Consider the following 18,986-nt stretch of genomic DNA (forward strand, 5'->3'; position numbering starts at 1 on the left):
GGACAGGTTTAGAGGGATATGGGTCAAATGTGGGACTAGTGTAGATTGTGGGACTAGTGTAGATTGGACATATTTGTCGGTGTGGGCAAGATGGCTTCCACACTGTATCACTCTGTGCAGTTTTCTGATCCATCCCCATTTCTAAGCAACTATGCTTGTGTTAACTATGACTGCATGCCACTGTCAAGTTTGTGGTTGATGAAGGGTGGAGTGCCCTGGCACTTTTGCTTGCCATTTCCATGGAAGTCACGGTCTCACAAACTAAATCAAATGTAACGTCTTACATGTTTTTACACCTTTGCTTCAAACCTTAAACCACAAATGTACCTTTCTCGATACATGACCTAAAAACTCTTCAGAGATGCGGTGCCTGGATAGGTTTTGCTCGTGCAATCTTCTCTCATTCTCTCGTAGTGTGTGAATTCAGAGCAGTGCAGCACAGCACAGGAAAAAGGCCCTCCGGCCCACAATGCTTTTGCCGAACATGATGCTAAGTTAAACTCACCTAAACGGCAGCACCGTGGCACAGCGGTAGAACCGCTGCCTTACAGTGGCACAGACCCTCGTAGCAAAAGGATTTGAGGTTAGGAGCAGGGAGGTTCTACTGCAGTTGTACAGGGTTTTGGTGAGACCACACCTGGAGTATTGCGTACAGTTTTGGTCTCCAAATCTGAGGAAGGATATTATTGCCATAGAGGGAGTGCAGAGAAGGTTCACCAGACTGATTCCTGGGATGTCAGGACTGTCTTATGAAGAAAGACTGGATAGACTTGGTTTATACTCTCTAGAATTTAGGAGATTGAGAGGGGATGTTATAGAAACTTACAAAATTCTTAAGGGGTTGGGCAGGCTAGATGCAGGAAGATTGCTCCCGATGTTGGGGAAGTCCAGGACAAGGGGTCACAGCATAAGGATAAGGGGGAAATCCTTTAAAACCGCGATGAGAAGAACTTTTTTCACACAGAGAGTGGTGAATCTCTGGAACTCTCTGCTGCAGAGGGTAGTCGAGGCCAGTTCATTGGCTATATTTAAGAGAGAGTTAGATGTGGCCCTTGTGGCTAGGGGGATCAGGGGGTATGGAGAGAAGGCAGGGATGGGATACTGAGTTGGATGATCAGCCATGATCATATTGAATGGCGGTGCAGGCTCGAAGGGCCGAATGGCCTACTCCTGCACCTAATTTCTATGTTTCTATCCTGACTCTGGGTGCCGTCTGTACGCAGACTGTATGTTCTTGTGACTACATCGGTTTTCTCCTGGTGCTCCATTTCCCTCCTACATTCCAAGGACGTGCAGTTTTGTAGGCTGATTTATCTTTCCCTCTCAACCCCATTCTCCTGGCTTCTCACCATAACCCCTGACACCCAAACTAATCACAAATCTATCAATCTCCAACTTAAAAATATCCATTGACTTGGTCTCCACAGCCTTCTCTGGCAATGAAATCCACAGCTTCACCATCCTAGAGAAATTTCTCCTCATCTCCTTTCTAGAGGTAGGTCTTTTTTGAGGCTATGGCCTCTGGTCCTAAACTTTCCCTCTAGTGGAAACATCCTCTCCACATCCACTCTATCCAGGCCTTTCACTTTTCGGTAAGTTTCAATGAGGTCCTCCCTTCTCCTTCTAAATTCCAGCGAGTACAGGCCCAGGTCCATCAAACGCTCATCATATGTTTCCCCAATCATTTCTGGGATTGTTCTTGTAAACCTCCTCTGAACCCCCTCCAATGCCTGCACATCCGTCCACAGACATGGGGCCCAAAACTGCTCTGATCGTGTTGAAGACAGACACAAAATGTTGGAGTAACTCAGCGGGACAGGCAGCATCTCCGGATGGAAGGAATGGGTGACGTTTCAGGTTGAGACCCTTCTTCAGACAGAGAGTGATTGGAGAGGGAGACACATAGATAAGGAAGGGTAAGGTGTGAAAACAAGACCTCAAAGGAGAAGAGGATCAAGGAAACTGTAGAATAGATCATAGTTAGCTAGGAAACGGTGGCAATGAAGCATACAGAGATAACATTTAATCAGGGGGGCAGTCAGACTGGTCGGCGCTCCGTTAGTATGCTCAGTATGCCCTTCGGTAGTTAGGAAAAGGGATTGAGTGCGGAGAGGCATCGGGGTGTGAAAAAAAGACCAAGAGGGCAGAAGGAATGGCTAAGTGATGAAGCAAACTGTTGTAAAATCTAAAATAGCCACAAAAATGGGTGTGTACTTTGTGTGGTTTGAGCTGACTTGCAGCGTAAAGGTTTGAGGTAAGGACTTCCTGTTCGATGACAGTATTAATACAAACCTTGGCAACAAAGTTGATGGAAGGGACGTGGTGTTTATGCTGCTGATGCATTTTCACATTCTTTTCGAATGCTCCACGCAGTCAATAAAAGTGTGCATTTGCAAATGCAAAATTGCCCCATGTTTAGTTTTGGCTAACGGCTGATTTGGAAATGTGCTCAACTGATTATCCAGCGCCCTTCTGATTATCATCTGAGACAACATTTACCAAGGAAACCAAAACTTCCTTCCGTACGTCATTTCCTGACAGGTACATGATATAGGTTTCTGAAAGATCACGCAAGGATTCAGAAATAGTTCAATTGAATGCCTGCCAATTTAACCGTTTCAGGTGAGTCCTTCAACCTGCAAACTACCTTTCTATTGAATACCCATGTGAAGCTTCATGCATCTGCATGCTCTTTGTCTCTCTTAAACTCACTCTTCATTCAAGCTGATTGTTAAAAGAGTATCCCTTTCACTTACTACTGTTAGCAACTGGTTGCCGGGACCAGTATTTGATAATGTTCCTGTGTTGTGCCTTGGGCATTTGCTTTACACTGTTATTGCTGCTTGCACATGTTCAGAAACAAAAAATGCAACCAAAATATAATTCCTTTGTTTAGTGCAAGGGATCAGTCACGTTTAATTCATGGGCTTGGAGCCAGCGTATAGTGTATCCTGCTTGTTTAAACTAAACTTTGCTGCACGTTTGCCTGTAAGGTTTATGTGATCGTCAACTAACGCAGCATTTCTGATCAGACCTTCAATTAACAGCACAATGCATTGCAGGAGAGAAAGTGGACCTGGTAAAAAATATATATCGGTGTAGTACGGGGCTGCTGTCTTTCCTTTATGCACAGCCCTGGTTCCTTTGGCATGAAAGTCACACAGAGCAACCGCATGCTTAGCTTGATGCCAACGGACAAACCCTGCAGGGGGACAGAATGAGAAGTGATTGCAAAACAACCAGCTGGCAAATTAAGAATTGTTTTTTTAATTTTATCGTGCACAATGTCCAAGCTGAACTTTGCTTGGAACTGTTGCACTACAATGCTGAGAACTGGACACTCAACCTTTCCCGTTGCTCTACCTGTGGTATTTGAGTTTGACTTGTTTGCATTTATGTACAGTACGGGGTTTCAGGGAGAGAAGGCAGGAGAATGGGGTTGAGAGGGAAAGATAGATCGACCATGCTCGAATGGCGGAGTCGACTTGATGAGCATGAATAGCTTAATTCTGCTCCTAGAACTTATGAACTTATGTATTATCTGATAGGATGCAATACAAAGCGATTCTCTGCACCTTAGCACATGTTACGATCATAAAAGTAAACCATCACTTCGTGTGCCTAAAAGTGGCAAATAAATGCTTTTCCAGAGCAGTGTACTAACTTGTTAATATAGCTCTTTTAGGGCTAACGGAATCATATGGGGAGAAAGCAGGAATGGGGTACTGATTTTGGATGATCAGCCAGGATCATATTGAATGCCGGTGCTGGCTCGAAGGGCCGAATGGCCGACTCCTACATCTATTTTCTATGTTTCTATGTTTAATGAGCTCAAGGGTGAGGGTCCCAGGGACAGGGGAGACAGATTCCAACCCCTGAGATGTGGTCAGTACAGGTTCCTTCCTCTTCCCGGGCAGCTTCATGTTACGTTAGCTCAGAGTTATATGCGGCAGTGGGAGGTCGTTCACAGAGGCCCCTTCCTTTCCTCAGCAGCAGGCAAAGCTCACCGCACTGACGTTCCGTGAGTGTGTGGGCCGCTGATACATCAGCAATCTGATAAACCGCTATTTGTGGTCTAACGGCTGTGCCTTGGCTGCTATCGTGCAGGCTGCACGAACTGAAGTGTGACCATGAACACTTGGGAAAGCCATCCTTTGCCTGATGCCATCCGCAGAATGTCCTAAAGTGCCTTTCCCCTCATTAAGTTTAATTAGCTGGGGAAAGACACAAATGCTGGAGTAACACGGCAGATCAGGCAGCATCCCTGGAGAACATGGGGGGAGGTGACGATTCGGGTTGAGACCAGATTGCAATGATGGGGGAGAAAGAAAACTAGGAGAGTAGTTAGCTTGTTACAGTTGCACTTCCCTTTATCATGTATCTGCCCACTATGGATGGCTCGATTGTAATCTTTCTGCCGAATGGTTGGCACGCAACAAAAGCTTTTCACTGCAACTCGGTACACATGACAATAAACTAAACTAAACTAAACTGAGCTAAACTAAACTAAACCTCAGTTCTTTAAACATTAAACTTCTAACTTCATGGGCCTGTCCCACTTTGGCAACTTTTTAGACGGCTGCATGAGTCTGCAGTCGCCACATGGTCACCATATGTTGTTGCCGGGGAGTCGCCTTCGTGGCCGTGAGGAGTTCCCGCATTCTGGGAACTAGTCGCGGCCTCATTATGGCTGCCGCAAATTTTTCAACATGTTTAAAAATTAGCGGCCACTGGAATGAAGCCGCCATGGAGAGTAGCGAGAATTCTCGAGCCGTAGGTGGGTCGCCAGGAGGTCGAAGGTTCCCTTAGGTTCTCGTACGTTGTAACCGGTGCAGACCGGTGAATTTCATTGGCTCATTGGGAAAGAAAACCGTAAGCAACAGTTTTCAAAACCAAGGATAACCGACCAGTAATGTTAAATGTCCGCCGAGCTTCACAACCGTGTATCCATGGCTTCTTAAAGTTGTCTCCATTCCTTCTCCCCCTTCTCCCCCCTCTCCCTCCCTTCTCCCCCCTCTCCCTCCCTTCTCCCACCCTTTTTAAAGGACACAGCGCTTTTTAGCTTCATAATTACATACCAACCTTCCTGTTCATCGAGTTGTGTGTCTGTATCACATTGGCTTTTCACAGTGTGAATTTCACTCCGACAGCACCCCCCCCCCCCCCCCCCCCCCCCCCCCCTCCCGCTTGCCCTGTCCCCCACCTACATAACGGGCTGGTGAAGGAAGCAATGTGTGTGTGTGTGTGTTCCACTCTGACAGTCGCCGTTCCAGTTGCCAGTTTTTAAGGCGACTGCTGGCAACTTGACAGTCACCCACAGTCGCCTGAAAAATCGCCTAAGTGAGACAGACCCATTACTCTTTGGTATAAACCAGTACCAGCAGTTCCTTTTCAGTACGGTTGTAATTCAGTTGTGCCCTTAACATGCTCCTCACTCATCTCCTTGTTCCCCCAACTGGGAAGGCATTGGAACTTGGCTGATGGAGAAACATAGAAACATAGAAAATGGGTGCAGGAGTAGAGGCCATTCGGCCCTTCGAGCCTGCACCGCCATTCAATATGACCATGGATGATCATCCAACTCAGTATCCCGTACCTGCCTGCTCTCCATACCCCCTGATCCCTTTAGCCACAAGGGCCACATCTAACGCCCTCTTAAATATAGCCAATGAACTGTGGCCTCAACTACCTTCTGTGGCAGAGAGTTCCAGAGATTCACCACTCTCTGTTTGAAGAGACTGGCCAAAGTTGACCGCTCCCTATCATGGCCCTCGATAACCGAGGGAACTCCAGGGATGCAAGGCTTGGCCCAGCCACAAAGGTGTCAGGGCGAGGGTGAGCCGCTTGTAGACCCACCCGGCATCAAGCCAAAGGATCACCAAGTTGAAGCTTCCAGCTGCTGTTTATTTTGATCACAGTACCGATAGTTGGGAGTGGGCGGCGTGGTGGCGCAGCGGTAGAGTTGTTGCCTTGCAGCGCCAGAGACCTGGGCTCGATCCTAACCTCGGCTGCTGTCTGTACGGAGTTTGTATGTTTTCCCTGTGACCGTGTGGGTTTTCCCCGGGTGCTCCGGTTTCTTCCCGCATTCCAAAGACGCTCAGGTTTGTAGAGTAATTGCCTTCGGTAAAATGTGTAAAATTGGCCCTAGTGGGTGTAAGTTATTGCTAGTGTATCGGGTGATCACTGGCTGGCATGGACTCAGAGGGCCGAAGAGCCTATTTCCACGCTGAATCTCTAAAGTCTAAACAGGGAAAAGGGGTCGCTTGTAGAGTCATTGAGTATCATAGAGTGGTACAGCGTGGAAACAGGCCCTTCGGCCCAAATTGCCCAACATGTCCCAGCTCACAAGTCCCACCTGCTAGCATTTAGAAACAAAGAAACATAGAAATTAGGTGCAGGAGTAGGCCATTCGGCCCTTCTAGCCTGCACCGCCATTCAATATGATCATGGCTGATCATCCAACTCAGTATCCCGTACCTACCTTCTCTCCATACCCCCTGATCCCCTTAGCCAGAAGGGCCACATCTAACTCCCTCTTAAATATAACCAATGAACTGGCCTCAACTACCCTCTGTGGCAGAGAGTTCCAGAGATTCACCAGTCTCTGTGTGAAAAAAGTTCTTCTCATCTCGAAGAATTTGGTCCATATCCCTCCAAACCCATCCTATCCATGTACCTGTCTGACTGTTTCTTAAATGTTAGACAATGCTTGTTTGTGGTGGTGCATGCCTGGGCTGAACTATCCCCAGCGTCTCAATGTCGACTAGCAGGTGCGTCGAGGTTTTTTGCAGCTCGTACTTAAGGCAACTGGTTTGGTCAACTTCAATGGCCAGGTGTAGCTCTGCAAATGTTGACTATTCGCCGCAGGTTTTGATTTCAGTCAAGCGACTGTTCGCCCGGAGCCACGAGATAATTCTTTCCGCACATGAGAAGGGGGGGGGCGAGGGGGGGGGGAGGTGGAGGAGCCCTGTGATGTGGTCTTGTGCCTCACAGCTGCATTGTTGACATGTGTCGGCACAACGTCCACCCTCTCCATGGGGCACTGGTTACCAGAGTGGGGAGGAGACCAGCAGCTGCCAATGTCTTAGTAGATAACAGCTGGATCTCTGAACCGGAAGGCAGTTAAGTTTAATTTAGTTTAGTTTAGTTTACTTTAGAGACACAGATGCTGCCTGGCCCGTTGACTTACCCCCAGCGCATTGTCTATTTAAAAGTGGCAACATGTAGGTCGGAACTGTATTTTGTCCGATAAATCAGGCCGTGTGTGTGGGGAGAGAAATACTGGGCTGGCATTACATGGAGGGTACATTTGGAGTTGGCCAATGATATCTGCAGTCGTTGACAGAGCCCGGAAGATTGCAAAGTATCCAGAGGAAATATGGGGTGCAGTTCCTCAAACGCTGAGCGTGATTGGAACAGAGCAGCAAACCGCAGAGAAACAGGTCAAAGAGGAGTCAGGTCCAGAATTAAAGTGTTAAAGTGACAGATAGCTGGAAGTTCAAGGTCATTCTTGCCGGCTCACAAAGCAATGAAAAGAGACTGCAGATGCTGGTCCATACCAAAGATCGACACAAAATGCCGCAGTAACTCGCCCCTCCCCTCCCCCCCGAGATACACGGCTGTGAAGAAGGGTCATAATCCAAAATGTAACCAGTCCGTTTTCTCCGGAGCTGCTGCCTGGCCCACTGAGTTATCCAGCACGTTGTGCCTACCTCATAAAGCAGTGGCCCAACTGCATTTTTTTCCTCAGTGCAGAGGAGACCACGTTGTTAACACCAAGTCCAGGATAACATGGGCGGCACAGTGGAGCAGCGGTAGAGTCGCTGGAAACAGGCCCTTCGGCCCAAATTGCCCAACATGTCCCAGCTCACAAGTCCCACCTGCCAGCATTTGGTCCATATCCCTCCAAACCCATCCTATCCATGTACCTGTCTGACTGTTTCTTAAATGTTAGACAATGCTTGTTTGTGGTGGTGCATGCCTGGGCTGAACTATCCCCAGTGTCTCAATGTCGACAGCGCCCATGGTCAGGATTGAACCTGGGTCTCTGGAGGCCAGAGACCCAGGTTCAATCCTGACCATGGGCGCTGTCGGCGCGGAGTGCATCGCGGCCGTCTGGGTTTTGGCCGGGTGCTCCGATTTCCTCCCGCATTCCAAAGAAGTGCAGGTTTGTCGATTCATTGGCTGCAGTAAACTGCGCATAGTGGGTAGGATGTGAAAGTGGGCATAGCATCGATGTGAAAACGTCACCAGGGACTAACTGTAGAACGTTTTTCCTCCGATTACTGATTGTGTAATTTGTTTGGTTGTTTGTTGTTCCGCGGGGCACATCTCGTATGTGTATGTGATTTGTGACAGACTTGACTTGACACTGGTGTATGGGGTGATCGTTGATTGGTGCAGACTGCACGAGTGCAACGGCATGTTTCCACACTGTATCTCTAAATCAATCTGAACTAAACGAAGTGCAAGTGAATTGATACTGGGGTCTAGATACAAATGTCACGTATCCATGTTCTCCTGAGATGCTGCCTGACCTGCTGAGTTACTCCAGCACTTTGCCACTTTTTTGTAAACCTGCATCTCAAGTATCAAGTATCAAGTATTAAGTATCCTTTATTGTCATTCAGACTTTTCAATCTGAATGAAATTTATTGCTTCCATTCTGCAGTCCATTCTGTTTACATTGCACTGCTCCCTTGTGAGATCTCTTCAAGGCATGCCTATTTTGAGGATGTTCTCTTCCTCTACAATCAGACTGAAGAAGTGTCCTGACCCCAAACATCACCTATCCATGTTCTCCAGAGATGCTGCCTGACCTGCAGCTTACCCCAGCACTTTGTGACTTTAAAAAAAATAAAACCAACACCTTGCGGTTCCTTGTGTCTTCACCTGGAGGGATTGTTTGGGTCCCTGGAAGATGGGAAAGGATAAGGTAAAAGGCAAGGTCCGGAATCTACTGTGGGGAAAGGAGGTGTGACTGGGAAGAGATGGAAGAACAGACTAGGGATCTGCAAATGGAATGGTTCAGTCTGAAGAAGGGTCCCAACCCAAAACGGTACCTATCCACGTTCTCCAGAGATGCTGCCTGACCCGCTGAGTTACTGCAACACTTTGTGTCTAAGGGGAATAGAAAATGTTTTTGGCAATGAAATTTACTGTAGGTCAGTTTAGTTTGGTGATACAGCGCGGAAACGGGCCCTTTGGCCCACTGAGTCTGCACCGACTAATGATCTCCTCACATTAACACTATCCTACACACACTAGGGATAATTTACATTTACACCAAGCCAATTAACCTACAAACTGTACATATTGGGAGTGTGGGAGGAAAGCGAAGATCTCGGAGAAAGCCCATGCAGGTCACGGCGAGAACATACAGACTCCATACAGACAGCACCCGTAGTCAGGATTGAACCCTGGTCTCTGGCACTGCCATGCTGCCCACCTTTGAAGATGAAGCAGCAACTCCATAAGCTGATCAATTAAACGCAGAGGTCAATAAATTGGAACGTGTTGATCGGGGAAGCTATCCTTGTTCTCAATAGGGGAGGACTGAGTGAAAGCCAAGATTTGGGCAATGGAAGAGTCTCACCCTGGTCACCCCCCCTTCTCCCCTCTCCCATCAGTGATGTGTGAAAAAGCAGACCTTCAGATTCAGGGGCAGTTTCTTCCCAGCTGTCATCAGGCAATTGAACCAACTAGAGAGAGGCCTTGAGCTACTATTTACCTCATTGGAGACCCTTGGGCTACCTTTGATTGGACTATGCTGGACATTATTTTGCACTGAGCATTGTTCCCATTGTCATGCATCTGTACATGGTGGACGGCTCGATTGTATTCATGTGTAGTATTTCCACTGACTGGTTAGCACACAGCAAAAGCTTGTCAGGTGTACCTCAGTACATGTGACAATAAACTAAACTGAACTAAACTAACGTGAACTGAACTAAACTAAACTGCTATGAGAATGCAGGGTGACTTGGACAGGTTGGGGGAGTGGGCAGATGCATGGCAAATGAAGTTTAATGCGGATAAATGTGAGGTTTTCCACTTTGGTAGCAAAACAGGAAGGCAGATTACTATCTAAATGGCTTCACGTTGGGAAAAGGGGAAGTACAATGGGATCTGGGGGTCCTTGTTCATTTGAAAGTAAGCATGCAGGTACAGCAGGCAGTGAAGAAAGCGAATGGCATGTTGGCCTTTATAACAAGAGGAGTCGAATATAGGAGCAAAGAGGTCATTCTGCAGTTGTACAGAGCCCTAGTGAGATCACACCTGGAGTATTGTGTGCAGTTTTGGTCCCCTAATTTGAAGAAGGACATTCTTGCTATTGAGGGAGTGCAGTGCAGGTTTACAAGGTTAATTCCCGGGATGGCGGGACTGTCATATGCTGAGAGAATGGAGCGGCCTGGCTTGTACACTCTGGAGTTTATAAGGATGAGAGGATATCTCATTGAAACATATAAGATTGTTAAGGGTTTGGACACACTAGAGGCAGGAAACATGTTCCCGATGTTGGGGGAGTCCAGAACCAGGGGCTACAGTTTAAGAATAAGGAGTAAGCCATTTAGAATTGAGACGAGGAAACACTTTTTCTCACAGAGAGTGGTGAGTCTGTGGAATTCTCTGCCTCAGAGGGCGGTGGAGGCAGGTTCTCTAGATGCTTTCACGAGAGAGCTAGATAGGGCTCTTAAAGATAGCGGAGTCAGGGGATATGGGGAGAAGGCAGGAACGGGGTACTGATTGTGGATGATCAGCCATGATCACATTGAATGGCGGTGCTGGCTCGAAGGGCCGAATGGCCTGCTCTTGCACCTATTGTCTATTGTCTATTGTAAACATGGAAGAAGGATTTAAGATCTTGAGGGATCTTGAGTGGATGGATGTGGAGAGAATCATTCCTTTGTGTGAGAATCTAGAACCAGGGATCACTGTTTGAAAATAATGGATCAAACACATTAAAACATGGACATAGATTTGTTCCCTTAGGGTGATGAGTGTTATTGAGTTATAGAGTAATTCAGCATCGAAATATGTCCTTCTGCTCAACTGGACATGAGAACCAAGATTCCCCATCTAAGCAAGACCCATTTGCTCGCATTTAGCCCATATCCCTAAACCTTAACTATCTAGGTACCTGTCTAAGTGTCTTTTAAATGTTCATAAGGTTATAAGGTCAGGTGATAGGAGCAGAAGTAGGCCATTTGGCCCATCACGTCTACTCTGCCATTTAATCATGGCTGATGCATCTCTCCCTCCTAACCCCATCCCCCTGGCACCCATACTAATCAAGAAGTAATCTATCTCTGCCTTAAAAATATCCTTTGACTTGGCCTCCACAGCCTTCTGTGGCAAATAATTCCACAGATTCACCACCCTTTGACTAAAGAAATGCCGCCTCGTCCCCTTCCGATGGGAACGTCCTTTAATTCTGAGGCTTTGTCCTCTAGTCCTCGACTCTCCCATGAGTGCAATGAATATTGTGGAATTCTCTGGCACAGAAGGCAGTGGAGGTCAATGCACAGGATATTTTCAAGAGATTTAGGTCTTAGGGCTAAAGGAATCAAGGGATTTGGAGAAAAAGCAGGAACTGGGTACTGATTTTAGATGGTACACAAAAAAGCTGGAAAAACTCAGCGGGTGCAGCAGAATCTATGGAGCGAAGAAAATAGGCAACGTTTCGGGCCGAAACCCTTCTTCAAACTGATCGGGGGCGGGGTTGGGCGGGGACAAGAAAGGAAAAAGGAGGAGGGGCCCGAAAGCTGGAGGATGGGAGGAGACAGCAGGGGGACTGAGGAAGGGGAGGAGACAGCAAGGACTAACAAAATTGGGAGAATTCGATGTTCATCTGCAGTTCCTTCTTAAATACTGATTTTAGATGATGAGCCATGAGCTGGCTGGAAGGGCCGAATGGCCTACTCCTGCACCTACGTTTATATGTTTCCATGTAAACATCCTGTCCACATCCACTCTATCCAAGCCTTTCATTGTTCTGTATGTTTCAATTAGGTTTTTAAACTACAGCGTGTACAGGCCCAGTGCCGTCAAATGCTCATCATAGGTTAACCCACTCATTCCTGGGATCATTCTTGTAAACCTCCTATGGGCCCTCTCCAGAGCCAGCATATCTTTCCTCATGGTGCCCAGAATTGCTCACAATACTCCAAATGTGGCCTGACCAGCACCTTATAGAGCCTCAGCATTACATTCCTGTTTGTGTATTCTTGCCGTCGTGAAACATTTGCTTTCTCTACTACTGATTCGACCCGCAGATTAACTCTTTGGGAATCCTGCACTAGCACTCCCAAGTCCCATTGCACCTCCGATTTCCGGATTCCCTCCCCGTTTGGAAAATTGTCTGCAACTTTAAAGCCCTGTCCCACGGTACGAGTCCATTCCAAGAGCTCTCCCCAGTTTAAAAAAAATCAAACTCGTGGTAAGCACGGAGACTGAACGTAGCGGGTACGTCGGAGCTCGGGGGCGTCTCTTAGCGGCTCGTAACGCTAACGGCAGGTACTCGGGAAGACTCGCTAACGGCAGGTAAGCACGGGAAGACTCGTAAAGATTTTTCAATATGTTTGAAAAATGTCCACGAGAGCCCCGAGTACCGACGAGCAGCCATTACCGTAAATCTCCGAGTTCGAATCAGGTCAAACTCAGGAGAGCTCTTGGAATTAACTCGTACCGTGGGACAGGGCTATTATTCCTACTACCAAAATGCATGACTCCACACTTTGCTACACTATATTCCCTCTGCCGTATGTTGTTATTGAACCTGCCTCAACCACCTCCTCTGGAAGCTCATTTCATAGATGAACAACCCAGTTATTCCTCAGATCCCTATCAAATGTTTCCACTCTCACCTTAAACTTATCTCCTCTGCTTCTTGCTTTCCCTTCCCCTGCATAAATGGTTCTGTGCATTCACACAATCAATGCCTCTCATGATTGTATACACCTCTATATGATCACCCCCCTAACTTCCTGCACTGCAAGGAATAGAGTCCCAGCAACCAATCTTTCCCTATAGCTCAGCCCCTCAAGTCGTTCCAACATCCTCGTAAAACCTCCCTGCACTCTTTCCAGTTTAATGACATCCATAAGACCATAAGACAATAAGGCATAGGAGAAGAATTAGGGAACTTGGCCATCGAGTCTCCACCGTTATTCTATCATGACTGATCTCTTTCTCCCTCTCACCCCATTCTACTGCCTTCTCTCCACAGCCTTTGACGCCTTCACTAATCAAGAACTGTTTTAAAAATACCCAATGACATCCTCCGTAGCTGTCTGTGGCAATAAATTCCACAGATTAACCACCCCTCCTAAAGAAATTCCTACTCACCTCCATTCTAAAGGCACATTTTTTTTTACTCGGAGGTTGTGCCCTCTAGTCCTTGACAATCGCACTAGTGGAAACATCCTCTCCACATCTACTCTGATCAGGCCTTTTGTTATTTGGTAGGTTTCAATTATATACCCCCTCATCCTCCCGAACTCCACCGAGCACAAGTACAGGGTCATCAAACGCTCCTTATATGTCAACCCAATGATCCCCGGGATCTCGTAAACCTCCTCTGGACCCTCCCCAACACCAGCAGATCCTTGCACAGATATGCGCCTCCAAACTGCTCACAATACTCAAAGTGTGGTCTGACCAGGGTCTTATCCACCCTATAACAGGGTGTCCAAAACTGAACACAACACTCCAAATGGGACCTCATCATTGTCTCGTATAACTGTAACATAATATACCAACTTCTATACTCAGCACCCTGAATGATGAAGGGCAATGCTACTAAAGAGTCTTTTGAGCGGTCATTTGCCCAGAGTAGGGGAATCGAGGACCAGAGGACATAGGCTCAAGGCAAAGGGGAAAACATTTAATAGGAATCCGAGGAGATAACCTTTTTCACACAAAGGGTGGTGGGTGCATGGAACAAGCTGCCAGAGGAGGTAGTTGAGGCCGGGACTATCCTATCATTTAAGAAACAATTAGATAGGTACATGGATAGGACAGGTTTGGAGGGTTATGGACCAAGTGGGACTAGGGTAGCTGGGACTAGGGTAGCTGTTGGCCGGTGTGGGCGAGTTGGGCCGAAGGGCCTGTTTCCACACTGTATCACTCTATGACTCTATAAAGCCTTCATTTGCCTCTGACCTTTCAGTGAACTGTGTACCTGTAGTCCTAGATCCCTCTGCTCGTCAAAAATAAGTTATTTTTAAACTCTCTTCTTCAAAGGTCAGCAGAAGTAGTCCCTGGATACGTTTAAGGCAGAAGTAGATAGGTTCTCGAAAAGCAACAGAATGAAAGGTTTTTGTGGGTGGATGGTATAATGGTGCGGAGGTGGGGTCAGAATAGTCACAATCTTATGGACTTGTCAGAAGTGAATCATTGCAACGTGTGACTTAATCATTCACTTAGCTCATGTGTTTGCATGAAGAGCAAAGAGCATCACAGACTATTGAGATGTTGAGGCAGAGTGTTCAAGAGAACAGGGTGGCACGGTGGCATAGCGGTTGAGTTGCTGCCTTGCGCAGCCAGTGTTTCGCGTTGGATCCTGACTGCGTACTTTGTACATTCATAGAAACATAGAAAACATAGGAAATAGGTGCAGGAGTAGACCATTCGGCCCTTCGAGCCTGCACCGCCATTCAATATGATCATGGCTGATCATCCGACTCAGTATCCTGTACCTGCCTTCTCTCCATACCCCCTGATACCTTTAGCCACAAGGGCCACATCTAACTCCCTCTTAAATATAGCCAATGAACTGGCCTCGACTACCTTCTGTGGCAGAGAATTCCACAGATTCGCCACTCTCTGTGTGAAAAATGTTTTTCTCATCTCGGTCCTAAAAGATTTCTCCCTTATCCTTAAACTGTGACCCCATTGTTCTGGACTCCCCCAACATCGGGAACAATCTTCCTGCATCTAGCATCTGTCCAACCCCTTAAGGATTTTGTAAGTTTCTATAAGATGTAATTCTCCCTGTGCCCGCGTGGGTATTTTTATCCGCGTGCTCCCGTTCCCTGCCACACACCAAAGACATACATGTTTGTAGGCTAATTGGCTTTGGTAAAATTGTAAGTTGTCCCTGGTGTGAAGGATAGTATGGGGGTGATCTCTGGTCTGCCTGGCCGAATGGCCTTTTCCCACACTGCATCTCTGAAGCCTGAAGAATGAGGAGAGATTTTCCGCTCTCCGTTGATGAATACAAAATGCTGGAGCAACTCAGCGGGACAGGCAGCATCTCTGGAGAGAAGGAATGGGTGACGTTTCTGTTCGAGATCCTTCTTCCCTATCCAGAGATGCTGCCTGTCCCGCTGAGTTGCTCCAGCATTTTGTGTCCACCTTCGATTTTAACCAACATCTGCAGTTCTTTCTTGCACATCTGCAGTTCCTGCCTACACATTCTGCTTTCTGCCGACTGGTTAGCACGGAACGAAAGCTTTTCACTGTACCTCAGTACACGTGACAATAAATTCAAACTCAAGTTCAGATTTGATTAAAAAAATAACCAGCAGCGGATTGTTCCCATGGGTGGGCAGGCCAAGGACTAGATGTCACCGTATAAAACAAAGAGGAAGAGAGTGTAACAGGACGTGAAGAAAATCTTATTTTTTTAAAGCTAGCGGTTGGAATTGAAAATGCACTGCATGCAAATGTGGTTGAGGTCGGCTCCACTGTGGTGATCAAGAAGAAAGTCTATGATTATATGGTGAGGCGACATTTGCGCGGCTATGGAGAAGGGTTAGAAAACCAATGAGTTGCTCTGATGAAGATCCAGAGCGGACATGATGGTGTGGCAGTGCCTAGCGGCAGCGGCTCGACTACAGTCCGTCTGTCCTTTTTTAAATTTTTGTCCCGTTAGATGTATGTATTTGCATTTAATTTTTATTATTTTTTAGCTGTGTATTTGTGTGCCCCACCCCCCACACACACAAATACACAGCTAAAAAATAATAAAAATTAAAATATGGTTTCCCCCACCCTTATATGGGGGGAAACCATATAATCTTTTCCCTGTAAGGGGACACGACTTTTTCCCTGTCGGGTCTCCGGTGTCGTTGGGCCTAACATCGTGGAGCTGGCAGCGGCCTCCAACCAGAACTAACCTGAGGGCTCCAGTCGCGGAGCCTGCGGACCTGCCATCGCGGAGCTGGCCAACATCGGAGCGGGGAGAGCTGTGGTGGCGCACGGCTGAAACCCGACTTCGGAGCTTCGGATGCTCCGGCTGCTGGCTCGGTACGCAGGAACATCGTGAGCTCGCAGGTCCCTGGTGGGAGACCGCTTTTCAGAGCTCCCGCGACGGCAACTTGCCCCGCCGGAATTGCGGGGTTTAAAGGACTCGGAGCCGGGGCCTAACATCACCCCGCGTGGCTTAAATGGCTGCGTGACTTACCATCGCCCACGGGGGGGGCTTTAACATCATGAGCCCCAGTCACCTCGACGTTGCAGTGGGACTGCTGGACCGCGGGAGAAGAACTAAGGGAATAGATAAGACTTTTGCCTTCCATTACAGTGAGGAGGTGTTGCAGATTCAGTGTGATGGATGTTTATGTAAATTGTGTTAAGTGTGTGATTTGTTTTTTTTTGTAATGTCATATCTGTAGGAATTAAATTTTGTTCAAACCTTGTCTGTTTGAATGGCAGTAAAAGGCATTCTATTCTATGAGGGGCATCAAGTGTGGATCTTGAACCTGCTTCTGCTGCGAATCAGTGGATTATCGGATTTGAGCCCCATATCTGAGGAAGGAAGTGCTGGCTGAGCACAAAGAGGGACCATCTGGACTCTAATGAGTAATTAGTAACTTTGTTAGCGCCAGATATGTGGGGACTCACATCTGTCGTGAAGAAAGCAAACTCAATGCTAGCATTTATTTCACGAGGGCTTGTATACTAAAGCAGGGATGTCATGCTGAGGCTCTATAAGGCGCTGGTAAGGCCACATTTGGAGTATTGTGAGCAATTCTGGGCGCCACATCTGAGGAAGGATGTGCTGTCCAGAGGAGGTTTACAAAAAATGATCCCAGGGATGAGTAGGTTAACCTATGATGAGCGTTTGTCGACACTGGGCCTGCACTCGCTGGAGTTTAGAAGAATGAGGGGGGACCTCATTGAAACATACAGAAGAGTGAAAGGTTTGGATAGAGTCGATGTGGAGAGGATGTTTCCACTAGTGGGAGAGTCTAGGACTAGAGGTCGTAACCTCAGAATTAAAGGACGTTCTTTAAGGAAGGAGATGAGGAGACATGGCTTTAGTCAGAGGGTGGTCAATCTATGGAATTCTTTGCTACAAAGAGGGATCATCTGGACTCTAATGAGTCAGTGGAGGCAAAGTCAGTGGATGTATTTAGGCAGAGATAGATACATTCTTGATTAGTGCTAGTGCTGAGGTTTGGGGAATAAGACAGAAGAATGAGGCTCGGAGGGAGAGATAGATCAGCCATAATTGAATGGATGGGTCGATTCTGCTCCTATCTCTTATGATTATCACTGTACACTTCCTGATCAGGCGTATGGTTATACTTTACTGGACTGTCTGCAATAAAAAATAATTTCACTGTGTTAACAAGATAGATACTCTACTTTATTGCCACATGTACCACGTACTAAGGTACGGTGAAATCTTTCTTCGTTTTTGCATACGCAATACACAAAAGAGGTGTCACAAGGCGCAGACAAAGATACAAAATATCCTTAACTCTAACTATTACAATAGACAATATGTGCAGGAGTAGGCCATTCGGCCCTTCGAACCAGCAACGCCATTCAATGCGACCATGGCTGATCATCCACATTCAGTACCCCGTTACTGCCTTCTCCCCATATCCCCCGACTCCACTATCTTTAAGAGCCCTGTCTAGCTCTTTCTTGAAAGCATCCAGAGAACCTGCCTCCACCGCCCTCTGAGACTGACTCATCACTCTCTGTGAGAAAAAGTGTTTCCTCGTCTCCGTTCTAAATGGCTTACTACTTATTCTTAAACTGTGGCCCCTGGTTCTGGACTCCCCCAACATCGGGAACATGTTTCCTGCCTCCAGCGTGTCCAAACCCTTAACAATCTTATATGTTTCAATGAGATTCCCTCTCATCCTTCTAAACTCCAGAGTGTACAAACCCAGCTGCTCCATTCTCTCAGCATATGACAGTCCCGCCATTACGGGAATTAACCTTGTAAACCTACGCTGCACTCCCTCAATAGCAAGAATGCCCTTCCTCAACTTAGGGGACCAAAACTGCACACAATACTCCAGGTGTGGTCTCACTAGGGCTCTGTACAACTGCAGATTGACCTCTTTGCTCCTATACTCGATTCCTCTGTTATAAAGGTCAACATGCCATTCGCTTTCTTCACTGCCTGCAATGAACATATATGACTAGAAATGGCACCATTGACTAGTGGTATAATCTTCATCTATACTGCAGCTAAGCTATTATTCAATGATTCTCTTTGATGATAGGAGCAGCAGTAGACACTGTTATGATCTGCCAGACTTTCCATGTCTCTCGTTTCCCTCTCCCCAGACGCTCAGTCTGAAGAAGGGTCTCGACCCAAAACATCATCTATTCCTTTTCTCCAGAGATGCTGCCTGACCCTCTGAGTTACTCCAGCGTTTCGACTCATAGAGCCATCCAGCACCGGAACAGGCCCTACGGCCCAACTCTTCAATGCTATCATCATCTGAAAGCGAAACCTCTGTTCTCAGTCTTTCATGAGCAGCCTCTTATCTTTAGATTTACCTTCTACTTGTCAACTATCGTCGAAGGATGAGGTCACTCAACATCTAGTCAATATCTCTGAAAAACCTTGTTCTTCTTACATCTCTCGGAATTTGAAATTTGAAACTTAGAAACATAGAAAACAGGTGCAGTAGTAGGCCATTTGGCCCTTCGAGCCTGCACCGCCATTCAATATGATCATGGCTGATCATCCAACTCAGTATCCTGTACCTGCCTTCTCTCCATACCTCCTGATC

At 47.0% G+C, this 18,986-nt stretch overlaps 1 protein-coding gene across 1 annotated transcript in view; it reads left to right on the top strand.

The window, feature by feature from the left end:
• Positions 1–2,398: 2,398 nt before the first annotated feature.
• Positions 2,399–18,986, top strand: part of LOC129697815 (P2Y purinoceptor 8-like) — a 45,054-nt gene continuing 28,466 nt past the window's right edge. The window contains exon 1 of the mRNA XM_055636441.1: positions 2,399–2,622. The gene's annotated coding sequence lies outside the window, so the exon portion shown is untranslated. The remainder of the gene's footprint in view (positions 2,623–18,986) is intronic.

The sequence above is a fragment of the Leucoraja erinacea genome, chromosome 6 (assembly GCF_028641065.1).
Source record: "Leucoraja erinacea ecotype New England chromosome 6, Leri_hhj_1, whole genome shotgun sequence".
NCBI lineage: Eukaryota > Metazoa > Chordata > Chondrichthyes > Rajiformes > Rajidae > Leucoraja > Leucoraja erinaceus.